General features: G+C 40.4%; 6 non-coding genes across 6 annotated transcripts; all 6 read left to right on the top strand.

The window, feature by feature from the left end:
- The first annotated feature begins 1640 nt into the window (after positions 1-1640).
- TRNAS-AGA (transfer RNA serine (anticodon AGA)) lies at positions 1641-1722 on the top strand. The gene has a single exon. It is a non-coding gene; the product is annotated as a tRNA-Ser (tRNA).
- A 1281-nt stretch (positions 1723-3003) lies between these two features.
- On the top strand, positions 3004-3075 carry TRNAH-GUG (transfer RNA histidin (anticodon GUG)). Its single transcript has one exon. It is a non-coding gene; the product is annotated as a tRNA-His (tRNA).
- Positions 3076-5663: 2588 nt separating this feature from the next.
- Positions 5664-5745, top strand: TRNAS-AGA (transfer RNA serine (anticodon AGA)). The gene has a single exon. It is a non-coding gene; the product is annotated as a tRNA-Ser (tRNA).
- A 3942-nt stretch (positions 5746-9687) lies between these two features.
- On the top strand, positions 9688-9769 carry TRNAS-AGA (transfer RNA serine (anticodon AGA)). The gene has a single exon. It is a non-coding gene; the product is annotated as a tRNA-Ser (tRNA).
- Positions 9770-11050: 1281 nt separating this feature from the next.
- Positions 11051-11122, top strand: TRNAH-GUG (transfer RNA histidin (anticodon GUG)). Its single transcript has one exon. It is a non-coding gene; the product is annotated as a tRNA-His (tRNA).
- A 2576-nt stretch (positions 11123-13698) lies between these two features.
- On the top strand, positions 13699-13780 carry TRNAS-AGA (transfer RNA serine (anticodon AGA)). The gene has a single exon. It is a non-coding gene; the product is annotated as a tRNA-Ser (tRNA).
- Positions 13781-16321: the final 2541 nt, after the last annotated feature.

Raw genomic sequence — 16321 nt, 5'->3', positions numbered from 1 at the left:
CTGACCCTGAAAAGTAATTTTAACCGTACTTACCAGTAACTCGAATTTCCTTCCATGGGATATCATTGCCTGCTTTTTGCTGAAAATTTTCTAAGTGTCGATTTTTGAAACTTACAAATATTCTTTAAAAATCGTACCAACTGTGAAAACGTAATTGTTTACCTGTTTTAGATAGATGTCCCAGTACTGAGCCTAGGAGCCCAGCACTGGATTACAAAAGTAACGAGAATGTACTTTACCCGTAACTTGAATTTTCTTCCATAGGAAACCATTGACTGTTTTTCTGTGAAATTTCTTCTAAGTGTCGATTTTGCAAACATGTAAATATTCCTTAAAAATCGCCTGTATAACTTAAACGCAGTTTCTCAACTGCTTACAGGTGGTACAGTAGTGCTGGATCTAGGATCCAACACTGACCTAGAAAACGTAACCATAACCCCACTTACCTGCTAAGTGAATTTCCTTCCATAGGATAACATTGGTAATTTGATCAGCAAAAGTTTCTGTGTCAACTTTTAAAATAGCAAAATATTGCTTAAAAATTACAACAGTAACTAAAACGAATTAACTCACTTGTTTCCAAGAACTGTCCCAGGACTGAATCTAGGATCCAGTCCTGGATTTAGAAAAGTAATCCTGAAAGTAATTAATTGCATATAACTTAAAATTCCCATTGAGCTCAATGTATTATTGTGATTCAAATTGTGTTGCCTATTGCAATAAACTGTAACTATGACCTGCAAAAGTCAATTGCCTATTGCAAAGTATTTAACTAAAGCATCTCATTCTGAGAAAGTATATTTTGATACCTATTGTTGGTTCTAAAATAAAACAACAATATCTTTTGTATTCAAACCAATGGCCTAGAGTTCAGTTCTTGAGTGTGTGAGACCATTTGCTGACTGAGTGTGTACAACAAATGTTTTACACTGTACTCTGATACTGCCTTACTGCTCGGCAAGCTACCACTTTAGAGAGTAAGGTTATATCTAACTTTAGCCTCTGCCAAACCTCTGGGGACTGGGGACTCTGTGCACACTGTACCTATTTGGGAACAGTATATACAGAGCCACTTTCTCACAGTAGTGATAAAGTGATTAGAGTCCTAAGGCCAACGTAAAGATACAGCAAAACGTGAGGTGAAAAGCAAAAAGGTTGCTGGTAGGCCACCTTAAGGATGCCAGGTCTAACAAAAACTGAACTAAGGATAACATGAGTAAAACATCAGGTTTCTCTACTGCATTTGGTGAGACAAGTGGGCCTTCTTTTATCTTCCATTCAAGCAATCTTTGACAGACCCCTTTATTATAGAGCTTTTCAAGGATTAAAGATAAGGCACTTACAAAGGAGTCCCAAATAATCAGAGATGGTTGACTTCTGTAATATGGGTCGTAGACTAAAAGCAGCACAAAAACAGAGTGCAACAGGGTCCAAAAAACTTGAGTGCCACAAGAGAGTTTGAATGCAAGCGTATCCTTTTACAGATCCAGAGATATACTCATGCAATTTTTATTTTTAGGACAGAACGTGCATGATGAAAAAAACATTGTTTTTAAAAAGCGCATTGCAGAATATCAGTACTTTGATGTGGGAAAACTTCAAAACTTTCAAACAAAATATTTGTAGGCAGCTTACAGCAAGTTGTTGTGGCCGAGTGGTTAAGGCGATGGACTAGAAATCCATTGGGGTATCCCCGCGCAGGTTCGAATCCTGCCAACAACGAGATTCTTTTTATTATCGGCTACAATTTCAGAAGTTAACCTTTAGTATTTCTTCCATTTCAGTTTTATGAATAGGTGGCTTATTTTTGTGTCACTATTGCCTCTCCACATATTTGTTATCGCTACCTCTTTCATGTCTTTGCTACACCTCATTCCTACTTTAGCACTGGTGTAAACGCTTCAAATTATTATACCGTTGCTCTCTCATTCATACCTGCGCATGCACTTGAAAGTTACTTTACCAATAAAAGACGCAAAGAGAGAAATAGAACAAAAGTGCTGGCTGGATTGGCAAACACACTTCATAAAACTGCATTTTCTTTTTTATTCTCCCCCGTGTTACATGCTTAACCTCCCCATGTGTAATTTCTCTTAACCTGCTGTCCCAGGAAGAGAATTTCATCTACAGGCTCTTTCTGTGTTTTTTTCCCTAGTCTGTCTTTCCCATTTCTTAGCTGTGTAACTGTTCCTTTACGCGCTCTATTTAAACGCCATCAATCTCATTTGAGCTCCTTGCTCCCGCTTCTGTTTTCTCCACCTCTCATACTGCCAGTTCTCTCTTTCTCTGTGGTTGGTGGCTACTTTCCTGAGCTTCCGAAGCCACGTGGTTCCTGCCTCTTGTTGTCAGACTTGAATTGGAAAAGGAACCATATTAACAAGCCTTTACCACTCACACACGGCGGAAGTTTATACTTTAATTCAGTGAGCTAAGAAAAGCGTGTTGTGGGTCCCCTACGAGCCATTGTGCTTGCTTCATCATCATTTGGCACCAGTCATTAGCCGCAGCTCTGCTAATGAGCCACTGAGGTCAGTTTCAATATTTACTCAAAAACATAACCATGCAGCCCACCCCTCAACTGTGTATTTATCTTGCTTTTCTGCTGTTCGTGTGATTAGCTGGGAGGAGCTCACGGCGACATCCTCCCTATAAAAGTGTAGATGGATCACTCTCTAACTCTTTCTTGCTTCACATACAAATGGCTTGAAAGGTGCAGGGAAGATGCAGGTCTAATAGACAGAATAGAAGGCCTGTGCCAGGTGGGTTTCTCTGCATTGGTGTCCCATCACAGGTCCGCAAGTGTAATGTGTGATCTTTGACTCCTGGCATTTCACAAGCAGGTGTCCAGGAAACGGTTTCAGCCTATCAACCACTGAGGAGACGCAGCCTCTGAATGAGGAATGAGGAAGCAATGAATACATCCAGCCTATCACAGGAACAGCCCTGAGTGTTCCGAATTATAAATTCTCCATGTCATTGTATGTCGTTGAGCCCAAGTAGCTCGCCGTGATCGTATAGTGGTTAGTACTCTGCGTTGTGGCCGCAGCAACCTCGGTTCGAATCCGAGTCACGGCATTGTGGTTGGCAATGTCACGGCAGTTGGGTGTTAATTTTACAGAATTAGCAAATGTACCAGTGGTTTTTGTAAAATGTCTATTAAAAACAGATCCTTTCAAATATTTAAACCATCTAACAACAAATGATTTAAACTCGCATGATTATAAGCTGTAGCTATAATGTATTTACTTACATAAATTATCGTTCTTGAACCTATTGGGGGTGGAGGGGGAGCGGAGCTCACCCCCCAGGTGCAGTTGAGTGACCTGTGTTGTGGCTCTCTAGAGGAAAGGCACAAATTTTGCTGTCACCCAGCCCAATCCAGACGTGTATTGGGGCCAGGTTTCAGGCAAATAGAGCAGTAAGTGCAGAGACATGTTCACTCTCTAAAAGTGGCATTTCTAAAATAGTAAAGTTAAATCCAACCTCACCAGTAAGTAGGATTTTCAATAAATAAATAAAGCTACTCCTCTCCGATATGGAATTACCAAATAAAAAGTATAGGGGAATACACAGAGCTAACCTATGAGAGGGGTAGACCTCACAGTAGTGAAAAATGAAATAGACTGTTTGGTACTTACAGGACACGCGAACCACCAAAGTACATATCTTATTTTTTACTTACATAGCATCATGCACCTAGGACTACCTAGGGCCTACCTTAGGTGTAAATTATATGTAATAAAAGGGGAGTTTAAGGCTTGGCAAGTAGGCTGGGACTCCCCTGGGAGACCCCTGAGTCTATGCCCAGAACCATAACTCTGCCAGTCGAGTACTTACCTAAAAGCCGATAACTCACTTTTCTTCCATAGGCTAACATTGAGTGGTTTCACTTGGAAATTCTTCTAAGTGGTGTGGAGTTTTGGAACTTTAAAATATTCATCTAAAATCAGCCGAACAACGAATTCTGATTTACTCACATGTTATCAGGAGAGTCCTCAGTGCTGCATCTTGGAGCTCAGTACTGACCCTGAAAAGTAATTTTAACCGTACTTACCAGTAACTCGAATTTCCTTCCATGGGATATCATTGCCTGCTTTTTGCTGAAAATTTTCTAAGTGTCGATTTTTGAAACTTACAAATATTCTTTAAAAATCGTACCAACTGTGAAAACGTAATTGTTTACCTGTTTTAGATAGATGTCCCAGTACTGAGCCTAGGAGCCCAGCACTGGATTACAAAAGTAACGAGAACGTACTTTACCCGTAACTTGAATTTTCTTCCATAGGAAACCATTGACTGTTTTTCTGTGAAATTTCTTCTAAGTGTCGATTTTGCAAACATGTAAATATTCCTTAAAAATCGCCTGTATAACTTAAACGCAGTTTCTCAACTGCTTACAGGTGGTACAGTAGTGCTGGATCTAGGATCCAACACTGACCTAGAAAACGTAACCATAACCCCACTTACCTGCTAAGTGAATTTCCTTCCATAGGATAACATTGGTAATTTGATCAGCAAAAGTTTCTAAGTGTCAACTTTTAAAAAAGCAAAATATTGCTTAAAAATCACAACAGTAACTAAAACGAATTTACTCACTTGTTTCCAAGAATTGTCCCAGGACTGAATCTAGGATCCAGTCCTGGATTTAGAAAAGTAATCCTGAAAGTAATTAATTGCATATAACTTAAAATTCCCATTGAGCTCAATGTATTATTGTGATTCAAATTGTGTTGCCTATTGCAATAAACTGTAACTATGACCTGCAAAAGTCAATTGCCTATTGCAAAGTATTTAACTAAAGCATCTCATTCTGAGAAAGTATATTTTGATACCTATTGTTGGTTCTAAAATAAAACAACAATATCTTTTGTATGCAAACCAATGGCCTAGAGTTCAGTTCTTGAGTGTGTGAGACCATTTGCTGACTGAGTGTGTACAACAAATGTTTTACACTGTACTCTGATACTGCCTTACTGCTCGGCAAGCTACCACTTTAGAGAGTAAGGTTATATCTAACTTTAGCCTCTGCCAAACCTCTGGGGACTGGGGACTCTGTGCACACTGTACCTATTTGGGAACAGTATATACAGAGCCACTTTCTCACAGTAGTGATAAAGTGATTAGAGTCCTACGGCCAACATAAAGATACAGCAAAACGTGAGGTGAAAAGCAAAAAGGTTGCTGGTAGGCCACCTTAAGGATGCCAGGTCTAACAAAAACTGAACTAAGGATAACATGAGTAAAACATCAGGTTTCTCTACTGCATTTGGTGAGACAAGTGGGCCTTCTTTTATCTTCCATTCAAGCAATCTTTGACAGACCCCTTTATTATAGAGCTTTTCAAGGATTAAAGATAAGGCACTTACAAAGGAGTCCCAAATAATCAGAGATGGTTGACTTCTGTAATATGGGTCGTAGACTAAAAGCAGCACAAAAACAGAGTGCAACAGGGTCCAAAAAACTTGAGTGCCACAAGAGAGTTTGAATGCAAGCGTATCCTTTTACAGATCCAGAGATATACTCATGCAATTTTTATTTTTAGGACAGAACGTGCATGATGAAAAAAACATTGTTTTTAAAAAGCGCATTGCAGAATATCAGTACTTTGATGTGGGAAAACTTCAAAACTTTCAAACAAAATATTTGTAGGCAGCTTACAGCAAGTTGTTGTGGCCGAGTGGTTAAGGCGATGGACTAGAAATCCATTGGGGTATCCCCGCGCAGGTTCGAATCCTGCCAACAACGAGAATCTTTTTATTATCGGCTACAATTTCAGAAGTTAACCTTTAGTATTTCTTCCATTTCAGTTTTATAAATAGGTGGCTTATTTTTGTGTCACTATTGCCTCTCCACATATTTGTTATCACTACCTCTTTCATGTCTTTGCTACACCTCATTCCTACTTTAGCACTGGTGTAAACGCTTCAAATTATTATACGGTTGCTCTCTCATTCATACCTGTGCATGCACTTGAAAGTTACTTTACCAATAAAAGACGCAAAGAGAGAAATAGAACAAAAGTGCTGGCTGGATTGGCAAACACACTTCATAAAACTGCATTTTCTGTTTTTATTCTCCCCCATGTTACATGCTTAACCTCCCCATGTGTAATTTCTCTTAACCTGCTGTCCCAGGAAGAGAATTTCATGTACAGGCTCTTTCTGTGTTTTTTTCCCTAGTCTGTCTTTCCCATTTCTTAGCTGTGTAACTGTTCCTTTACGCGCTCTATTTAAACGCCATCAATCTCATTTGAGCTCCTTGCTCCCGCTTCTGTTTTCTCCACCTCTCATACTGCCAGTTCTCTCTTTCTCTGTGGTTGGTGGCTACTTTCCTGAGCTTCCGAAGCCACGTGGTTCCTGCCTCTTGTTGTCAGACTTGAATTGGAAAAGGAACCATATTAACAAGCCTTTACCACTCACACACGGCGGAAGTTTATACTTTAATTCAGTGAGCTAAGAAAAGCGTGTTGTGGGTCCCCTACGAGCCATGGTGCTTGCTTCATCATGATTTGGCACCAGTCATTAGCCGCAGCTCTGCTAATGAGCCACTGAGGTCAGTTTCAATATTTACTCAAAAACATAACCATGCAGCCCACCCCTCAACTGTGTATTTATCTTGCTTTTCTGCTGTTCGTGTGATTAGCTGGGAGGAGCTCACGGCGACATCCTCCCTATAAAAGTGTAGATGGATCACTCTCTAACTCTTTCTTGCTTCACATACAAATGGCTTGAAAGGTGCAGGGAAGATGCAGGTCTAATAGACAGAATAGAAGGTCTGTGCCAGGTGGGTTTCTCTGCATTGGTGTCCCATCACAGGTCCGCAAGTGTAATGTGTGATCTTTGACTCCTGGCATCTCACAAGCAGGCGGCCAGGAAACGGTTTCAGCCTATCAACCACTGAGGAGACGCAGCCTCTGAATGAGGAATGAGGAAGCAATGAATACATCCAGCCTATCACAGGAACAGCCCTGAGTGTTCCGAATTATAAATTCTCCATGTCACTGTATGTCGTTGAGCCCAAGTAGCTCGCCATGGTCGTATAGTGGTTAGGACTCTGCGTTGTGGCCGCAGCAACCTCGGTTCGAATCCAAGTCACGGCATTGTGGTTGGCAATGTCACGGCAGTTGGGTGTTAATTTTACAGAATTAGCAAATGTACCAGTGGTTTTTGTAAAATGTCTATTAAAAACAGATCCTTTCAAATATTTAAACCATCTAACAACAAATGATTTAAACTCGCATGATTATAAGCTGTAACTATAATGTATTTACTTACATAAATTATCGTTCTTGAACCTATTGGGGGTGGAGGGGGAGCGGAGCTCACCCCCCAGGTGCAGTTGAGTGACCTGTGTTGTGGCTCTCTAGAGAGAAGGCACACATTTTGCTGTCACCCAGCCCAATCCAGACGTGTATTGGGGCCAGGTTTCAGGCAAATAGAGCAGTAAGTGCAGAGAAATGTTCACTCTCTAAAAGTGGCATTTCTAAAATAGTAAAGTTAAATCCAACCTCACCAGTAAGTAGGATTTTCAATAAATAAATAAAGCTACTCCTCTCCGATATGGAATTACCAAATTAAAAGTATAGGGGAATACACAGAGCTAACCTATGAGAGGGGTAGACCTCACAGTAGTGAAAAATGAAATAGACTGTTTGGTACTTACAGGACACGCGAACCACCAAAGTACATATCTTATTTTTTACTTACATAGCATCATGCACCTAGGACTACCTAGGGCCTACCTTAGGTGTAAATTATATGTAATAAAAGGGGAGTTTAAGGCTTGGCAAGTAGGCTGGGACTCCCCTGGGAGACCCCTGAGTCTATGCCCAGAACCATAACTCTGCCAGTCGAGTACTTACCTAAAAGCCGATAACTCACTTTTCTTCCATAGGCTAACATTGAGTGGTTTCACTTGGAAATTCTTCTAAGTGGTGTGGAGTTTTGGAACTTTAAAATATTCATCTAAAATCAGCCGAACAACGAATTCTGATTTACTCACCTGTTATCAGGAGAGACCTCAGTGCTGCATCTTGGAGCTCAGTACTGACCCTGAAAAGTAATTTTAACCGTACTTACCAGTAACTCGAATTTCCTTCCATGGGATATCATTGCCTGCTTTTTGCTGAAAATTTTCTAAGTGTCGATTTTTGAAACTTACAAATATTCTTTAAAAATCGTACCAACTGTGAAAACGTAATTGTTTACCTGTTTTAGATAGATGTCCCAGTACTGAGCCTAGGAGCCCAGCACTGGATTACAAAAGTAACGAGAACGTACTTTACCCGTAACTTGAATTTTCTTCCATAGGAAACCATTGACTGTTTTTCTGTGAAATTTCTTCTAAGTGTCGATTTTGCAAACATGTAAATATTCCTTAAAAATCGCCTGTATAACTTAAACGCAGTTTCTCAACTGCTTACAGGTGGTACAGTAGTGCTGGATCTAGGATCCAACACTGACCTAGAAAACGTAACCATAACCCCACTTACCTGCTAAGTGAATTTCCTTCCATAGGATAACATTGGTAATTTGATCAGCAAAAGTTTCTAAGTGTCAACTTTTAAAATAGCAAAATATTGCTTAAAAATTACAACAGTAACTAAAACGAATTTACTCACTTGTTTCCAAGAACTGTCCCAGGACTGAATCTAGGATCCAGTCCTGGATTTAGAAAAGTAATCCTGAAAGTAATTAATTGCATATAACTTAAAATTCCCATTGAGCTCAATGTATTATTGTGATTCAAATTGTGTTGCCTATTGCAATAAACTGTAACTATGACCTGCAAAAGTCAATTGCCTATTGCAAAGTATTTAACTAAAGCATCTCATTCTGAGAAAGTATATTTTGATACCTATTGTTGGTTCTAAAATAAAACAACAATATCTTTTGTATTCAAACCAATGGCCTAGAGTTCAGTTCTTGAGTGTGTGAGACCATTTGCTGACTGAGTGTGTACAACAAATGTTTTACACTGTACTCTGATACTGCCTTACTGCTCGGCAAGCTACCACTTTAGAGAGTAAGGTTATATCTAACTTTAGCCTCTGCCAAACCTCTGGGGACTGGGGACTCTGTGCACACTGTACCTATTTGGGAACAGTATATACAGAGCCACTTTCTCACAGTAGTGATAAAGTGATTAGAGTCCTAAGGCCAACGTAAAGATACAGCAAAACGTGAGGTGAAAAGCAAAAAGGTTGCTGGTAGGCCACCTTAAGGATGCCAGGTCTAACAAAAACTGAACTAAGGATAACATGAGTAAAACATCAGGTTTCTCTACTGCATTTGGTGAGACAAGTGGGCCTTCTTTTATCTTCCATTCAAGCAATCTTTGACAGACCCCTTTATTATAGAGCTTTTCAAGGATTAAAGATAAGGCACTTACAAAGGAGTCCCAAATAATCAGAGATGGTTGACTTCTGTAATATGGGTCGTAGACTAAAAGCAGCACAAAAACAGAGTGCAACAGGGTCCAAAAAACTTGAGTGCCACAAGAGAGTTTGAATGCAAGCGTATCCTTTTACAGATCCAGAGATATACTCATGCAATTTTTATTTTTAGGACAGAACGTGCATGATGAAAAAAACATTGTTTTTAAAAAGCGCATTGCAGAATATCAGTACTTTGATGTGGGAAAACTTCAAAACTTTCAAACAAAATATTTGTAGGCAGCTTACAGCAAGTTGTTGTGGCCGAGTGGTTAAGGCGATGGACTAGAAATCCATTGGGGTATCCCCGCGCAGGTTCGAATCCTGCCAACAACGAGATTCTTTTTATTATCGGCTACAATTTCAGAAGTTAACCTTTAGTATTTCTTCCATTTCAGTTTTATGAATAGGTGGCTTATTTTTGTGTCACTATTGCCTCTCCACATATTTGTTATCGCTACCTCTTTCATGTCTTTGCTACACCTCATTCCTACTTTAGCACTGGTGTAAACGCTTCAAATTATTATACCGTTGCTCTCTCATTCATACCTGCGCATGCACTTGAAAGTTACTTTACCAATAAAAGACGCAAAGAGAGAAATAGAACAAAAGTGCTGGCTGGATTGGCAAACACACTTCATAAAACTGCATTTTCTTTTTTATTCTCCCCCGTGTTACATGCTTAACCTCCCCATGTGTAATTTCTCTTAACCTGCTGTCCCAGGAAGAGAATTTCATCTACAGGCTCTTTCTGTGTTTTTTTCCCTAGTCTGTCTTTCCCATTTCTTAGCTGTGTAACTGTTCCTTTACGCGCTCTATTTAAACGCCATCAATCTCATTTGAGCTCCTTGCTCCCGCTTCTGTTTTCTCCACCTCTCATACTGCCAGTTCTCTCTTTCTCTGTGGTTGGTGGCTACTTTCCTGAGCTTCCGAAGCCACGTGGTTCCTGCCTCTTGTTGTCAGACTTGAATTGGAAAAGGAACCATATTAACAAGCCTTTACCACTCACACACGGCGGAAGTTTATACTTTAATTCAGTGAGCTAAGAAAAGCGTGTTGTGGGTCCCCTACGAGCCATTGTGCTTGCTTCATCATCATTTGGCACCAGTCATTAGCCGCAGCTCTGCTAATGAGCCACTGAGGTCAGTTTCAATATTTACTCAAAAACATAACCATGCAGCCCACCCCTCAACTGTGTATTTATCTTGCTTTTCTGCTGTTCGTGTGATTAGCTGGGAGGAGCTCACGGCGACATCCTCCCTATAAAAGTGTAGATGGATCACTCTCTAACTCTTTCTTGCTTCACATACAAATGGCTTGAAAGGTGCAGGGAAGATGCAGGTCTAATAGACAGAATAGAAGGCCTGTGCCAGGTGGGTTTCTCTGCATTGGTGTCCCATCACAGGTCCGCAAGTGTAATGTGTGATCTTTGACTCCTGGCATTTCACAAGCAGGCGTCCAGGAAACGGTTTCAGCCTATCAACCACTGAGGAGACGCAGCCTCTGAATGAGGAATGAGGAAGCAATGAATACATCCAGCCTATCACAGGAACAGCCCTGAGTGTTCCGAATTATAAATTCTCCATGTCATTGTATGTCGTTGAGCCCAAGTAGCTTGCCGTGATCGTATAGTGGTTAGTACTCTGCGTTGTGGCCGCAGCAACCTCGGTTCGAATCCGAGTCACGGCAATGTCACGGCAGTTGGGTGTTAATTTTACAGAATTAGCAAATGTACCAGTGGTTTTTGTAAAATGTCTATTAAAAACAGATCCTTTCAAATATTTAAACCATCTAACAACAAATGATTTAAACTCGCATGATTTTAAGCTGTAGCTATAATGTATTTACTTACATAAATTATCGTTCTTGAACCTATTGGGGGTGGAGGGGGAGCGGAGCTCACCCCCCAGGTGCAGTTGAGTGACCTGTGTTGTGGCTCTCTAGAGGGAAGGCACAAATTTTTCTGTCACCCAGCCCAATCCAGACGTGTATTGGGGCCAGGTTTCAGGCAAATAGAGCAGTAAGTGCAGAGACATGTTCACTCTCTAAAAGTGGCATTTCTAAAATAGTAAAGTTAAATCCAACCTCACCAGTAAGTAGGATTTTCAATAAATAAATAAAGCTACTCCTCTCCGATATGGAATTACCAAATAAAAAGTATAGGGGAATACACAGAGCTAACCTATGAGAGGGGTAAACCTCACAGTAGTGAAAAATGAAATAGACTGTTTGGTACTTACAGGACACGCGAACCACCAAAGTACATATCTTATTTTTTACTTACATAGCATCATGCACCTAGGACTACCTAGGGCCTACCTTAGGTGTAAATTATATGTAATAAAAGGGGAGTTTAAGGCTTGGCAAGTAGGCTGGGACTCCCCTGGGAGACCCCTGAGTCTATGCCCAGAACCATAACTCTGCCAGTTGAGTACTTACCTAAAAGCCGATAACTCACTTTTCTTCCATAGGCTAACATTGAGTGGTTTCACTTGGAAATTCTTCTAAGTGGTGTGGAGTTTTGGAACTTTAAAATATTCATCTAAAATCAGCCGAACAACGAATTCTGATTTACTCACCTGTTATCAGGAGAGACCTCAGTGCTGCATCTTGGAGCTCAGTACTGACCCTGAAAAGTAATTTTAACCGTACTTACCAGTAACTCGAATTTCCTTCCATGGGATATCATTGCCTGCTTTTTGCTGAAAATTTTCTAAGTGTCGATTTTTGAAACTTACAAATATTCTTTAAAAATCGTACCAACTGTGAAAACGTAATTGTTTACCTGTTTTAGATAGATGTCCCAGTACTGAGCCTAGGAGCCCAGCACTGGATTACAAAAGTAACGAGAACGTACTTTACCCGTAACTTGAATTTTCTTCCATAGGAAACCATTGACTGTTTTTCTGTGAAATTTCTTCTAAGTGTCGATTTTGCAAACATGTAAATATTCCTTAAAAATCGCCTGTATAACTTAAACGCAGTTTCTCAACTGCTTACAGGTGGTACAGTAGTGCTGGATCTAGGATCCAACACTGACCTAGAAAAAGTAACCATAACCCCACTTACCTGCTAAGTGAATTTCCTTCCATAGGATAACATTGGTAATTTGATCAGCAAAAGTTTCTAAGTGTCAACTTTTAAAATAGCAAAATATTGCTTAAAAATCACAACAGTAACTAAAACGAATTTACTCACTTGTTTCCAAGAACTGTCCCAGGACTGAATCTAGGATCCAGTCCTGGATTTAGAAAAGTAATCCTGAAAGTAATTAATTGCATATAACTTAAAATTCCCATTGAGCGCAATGTATTATTGTGATTCAAATTGTGTTGCCTATTGCAATAAACTGTAACTATGACCTGCAAAAGTCAATTGCCTATTGCAAAGTATTTAACTAAAGCATCTCATTCTGAGAAAGTATATTTTGATACCTATTGTTGGTTCTAAAATAAAACAACAATATCTTTTGTATGCAAACCAATGGCCTAGAGTTCAGTTCTTGAGTGTGTGAGACCATTTGCTGACTGAGTGTGTACAACAAATGTTTTACACTGTACTCTGATACTGCCTTACTGCTCGGCAAGCTACCACTTTAGAGAGTAAGGTTATATCTAACTTTAGCCTCTGCCAAACCTCTGGGGACTGGGGACTCTGTGCACACTGTACCTATTTGGGAACAGTATATACAGAGCCACTTTCTCACAGTAGTGATAAAGTGATTAGAGTCCTAAGGCCAACATAAAGATACAGCAAAACGTGAGGTGAAAAGCAAAAAGGTTGCTGGTAGGCCACCTTAAGGATGCCAGGTCTAACAAAAACTGAACTAAGGATAACATGAGTAAAACATCAGGTTTCTCTACTGCATGTGGTGAGACAAGTGGGCCTTCTTTTATCTTCATTTCAAGCAATCTTTGACAGACCCCTTTATTATAGAGCTTTTCAAGGATTAAAGATAAGGCACTTACAAAGGAGTCCCAAATACTCAGAGATGGTTGACTTCTGTAATATGGGTCGTAGACTAAAAGCAGCGCAAAAACAGAGTGCAACAGGGTCCAAAAAACTTGAGTGCCACAAGAGAGTTTGAATGCAAGCGTATCCTTTTACAGATCCAGAGATATACTCATGCAATTTTTGTTTTTAGGACAGAACGTGCATGATGAAAAAAACATTGTTTTTAAAAAGCGCATTGCAGAATATCAGTACTTTGATGTGGGAAAACTTCAAAACTTTCAAACAAAATATTTGTAGGCAGCTTACAGCAAGTTGTTGTGGCCGAGTGGTTAAGGCGATGGACTAGAAATCCATTGGGGTATCCCCGCGCAGGTTCGAATCCTGCCAACAACGAGAATCTTTTTATTATCGGCTACAATTTCAGAAGTTAACCTTTAGTATTTCTTCCATTTCAGTTTTATAAATAGGTGGCTTATTTTTGTGTCACTATTGCCTCTCCACATATTTGTTATCGCTACCTCTTTCATGTCTTTGCTACACCTCATTCCTACTTTAGCACTGGTGTAAACGCTTCAAATTATTATACCGTTGCTCTCTCATTCATACCTGCGCATGCACTTGAAAGTTACTTTACCAATAAAAGACGCAAAGAGAGAAATAGAACAAAAGTGCTGGCTGGATTGGCAAACACACTTCATAAAACTGCATTTTCTTTTTTATTCTCCCCCGTGTTACATGCTTAACCTCCCCATGTGTAATTTCTCTTAACCTGCTGTCCCAGGAAGAGAATTTCATGTACAGGCTCTTTCTGTGTTTTTTTCCCTAGTCTGTCTTTCCCATTTCTTAGCTGTGTAACTGTTCCTTTACGCGCTCTATTTAAACGCCATCAATCTCATTTGAGCTCCTTGCTCCCGCTTCTGTTTTCTCCACCTCTCATACTGCCAGTTCTCTCTTTCTCTGTGGTTGGTGGCTACTTTCCTGAGCTTCCGAAGCCACGTGGTTCCTGCCTCTTGTTGTCAGACTTGAATTGGAAAAGGAACTATATTAACAAGCCTTTACCACTCACGCACGGCGGAAGTTTATACTTTAATTCAGTGAGCTAAGAAAAGCGTGTTGTGGGTCCCCTACGAGCCATGGTGCTTGCTTCATCATGATTTGGCACCAGTCATTAGCCGCAGCTCTGCTAATGAGCCACTGAGGTCAGTTTCAATATTTACTCAAAAACATAACCATGCAGCCCACCCCTCAACTGTGTATTTATCTTGCTTTTCTGCTGTTCGTGTGATTAGCTGGGAGGAGCTCACGGCGACATCCTCCCTATAAAAGTGTAGATGGATCACTCTCTAACTCTTTCTTGCTTCACATACAAATGGCTTGAAAGGTGCAGGGAAGATGCAGGTCTAATAGACAGAATAGAAGGTCTGTGCCAGGTGGGTTTCTCTGCATTGGTGTCCCATCACAGGTCCGCAAGTGTAATGTGTGATCTTTGACTCCTGGCATTTCACAAGCAGGCGGCCAGGAAACGGTTTCAGCCTATCAACCACTGAGGAGACGCAGCCTCTGAATGAGGAATGAGGAAGCAATGAATACATCCAGCCTATCACAGGAACAGCCCTGAGTGTTCCGAATTATAAATTCTCCATGTCACTGTATGTCGTTGAGCCCAAGTAGCTCGCCGTGATCGTATAGTGGTTAGTACTCTGCGTTGTGGCCGCAGCAACCTCCGTTCGAATCCGAGTCGCGGCATTGTGGTTGGCAATGTCACGGCAGTTGGGTGTTAATTTTACAGAATTAGCAAATGTACCAGTGGTTTTTGTAAAATGTCTATTAAAAACAGATCCTTTCAAATATTTAAACCATCTAACAACAAATGATTTAAACTCGCATGATTATAAGCTGTAGCTATAATGTATTTACTTACATAAATTATCGTTCTTGAACCTATTGGGGGTGGAGGGGGAGCGGAGCTCACCCCCCAGGTGCAGTTGAGTGACCTGTGTTGTGGCTCTCTAGAGGGAAGGCACAAATTTTGCTGTCACCCAGCCCAATCCAGACGTGTATTGGGGCCAGGTTTCAGGCAAATAGAGCAGTAAGTGCAGAGACATGTTCACTCTCTAAAAGTGGCATTTCTAAAATAGTAAAGTTAAATCCAACCTCTCCAGTAAGTAGGATTTTCAATAAATAAATAAAGCTACTCCTCTCCGATATGGAATTACCAAATAAAAAGTATAGGGGAATACACAGAGCTAACCTATGAGAGGGGTAGACCTCACAGTAGTGAAAAATGAAATAGACTGTTTGGTACTTACAGGACACGCGAACCACCAAAGTACATATCTTATTTTTTACTTACATAGCATCATGCACCTAGGACTACCTAGGGCCTACCTTAGGTGTAAATTATATGTAATAAAAGGGGAGTTTAAGGCTTGGCAAGTAGGCTGGGACTCCCCTGGGAGACCCCTGAGTCTATGCCCAGAACCATAACTCTGCCAGTCGAGTACTTACCTAAAAGCCGATAACTCACTTTTCTTCCATAGGCTAACATTGAGTGGTTTCACTTGGAAATTCTTCTAAGTGGTGTGGAGTTTTGGAACTTTAAAATATTCATCTAAAATCAGCCGAACAACGAATTCTGATTTACTCACCTGTTATCAGGAGAGTCCTCAGTGCTGCATCTTGGAGCTCAGTACTGACCCTGAAAAGTAATTTTAACCGTACTTACCAGTAACTCGAATTTCCTTCCATGGGATATCATTGCCTGCTTTTTGCTGAAAATTTTCTAAGTGTCGATTTTTGAAACTTACAAATATTCTTTAAAAATCGTACCAACTGTGAAAACGTAATTGTTTACCTGTTTTAGATAGATGTCCCAGTACTGAGCCTAGGAGCCCAGCACTGGATTACAAAAGTAACGAGAACGTACTTTACCCG

The sequence above is a fragment of the Triturus cristatus genome, chromosome 12 (genome assembly GCF_964204655.1).
Source record: "Triturus cristatus chromosome 12, aTriCri1.1, whole genome shotgun sequence".
Classification (NCBI taxonomy): domain Eukaryota; kingdom Metazoa; phylum Chordata; class Amphibia; order Caudata; family Salamandridae; genus Triturus; species Triturus cristatus.
Note: the sequence above shows the minus strand (reverse complement) of the source record. Positions and strands in the feature narration are given on the sequence as shown.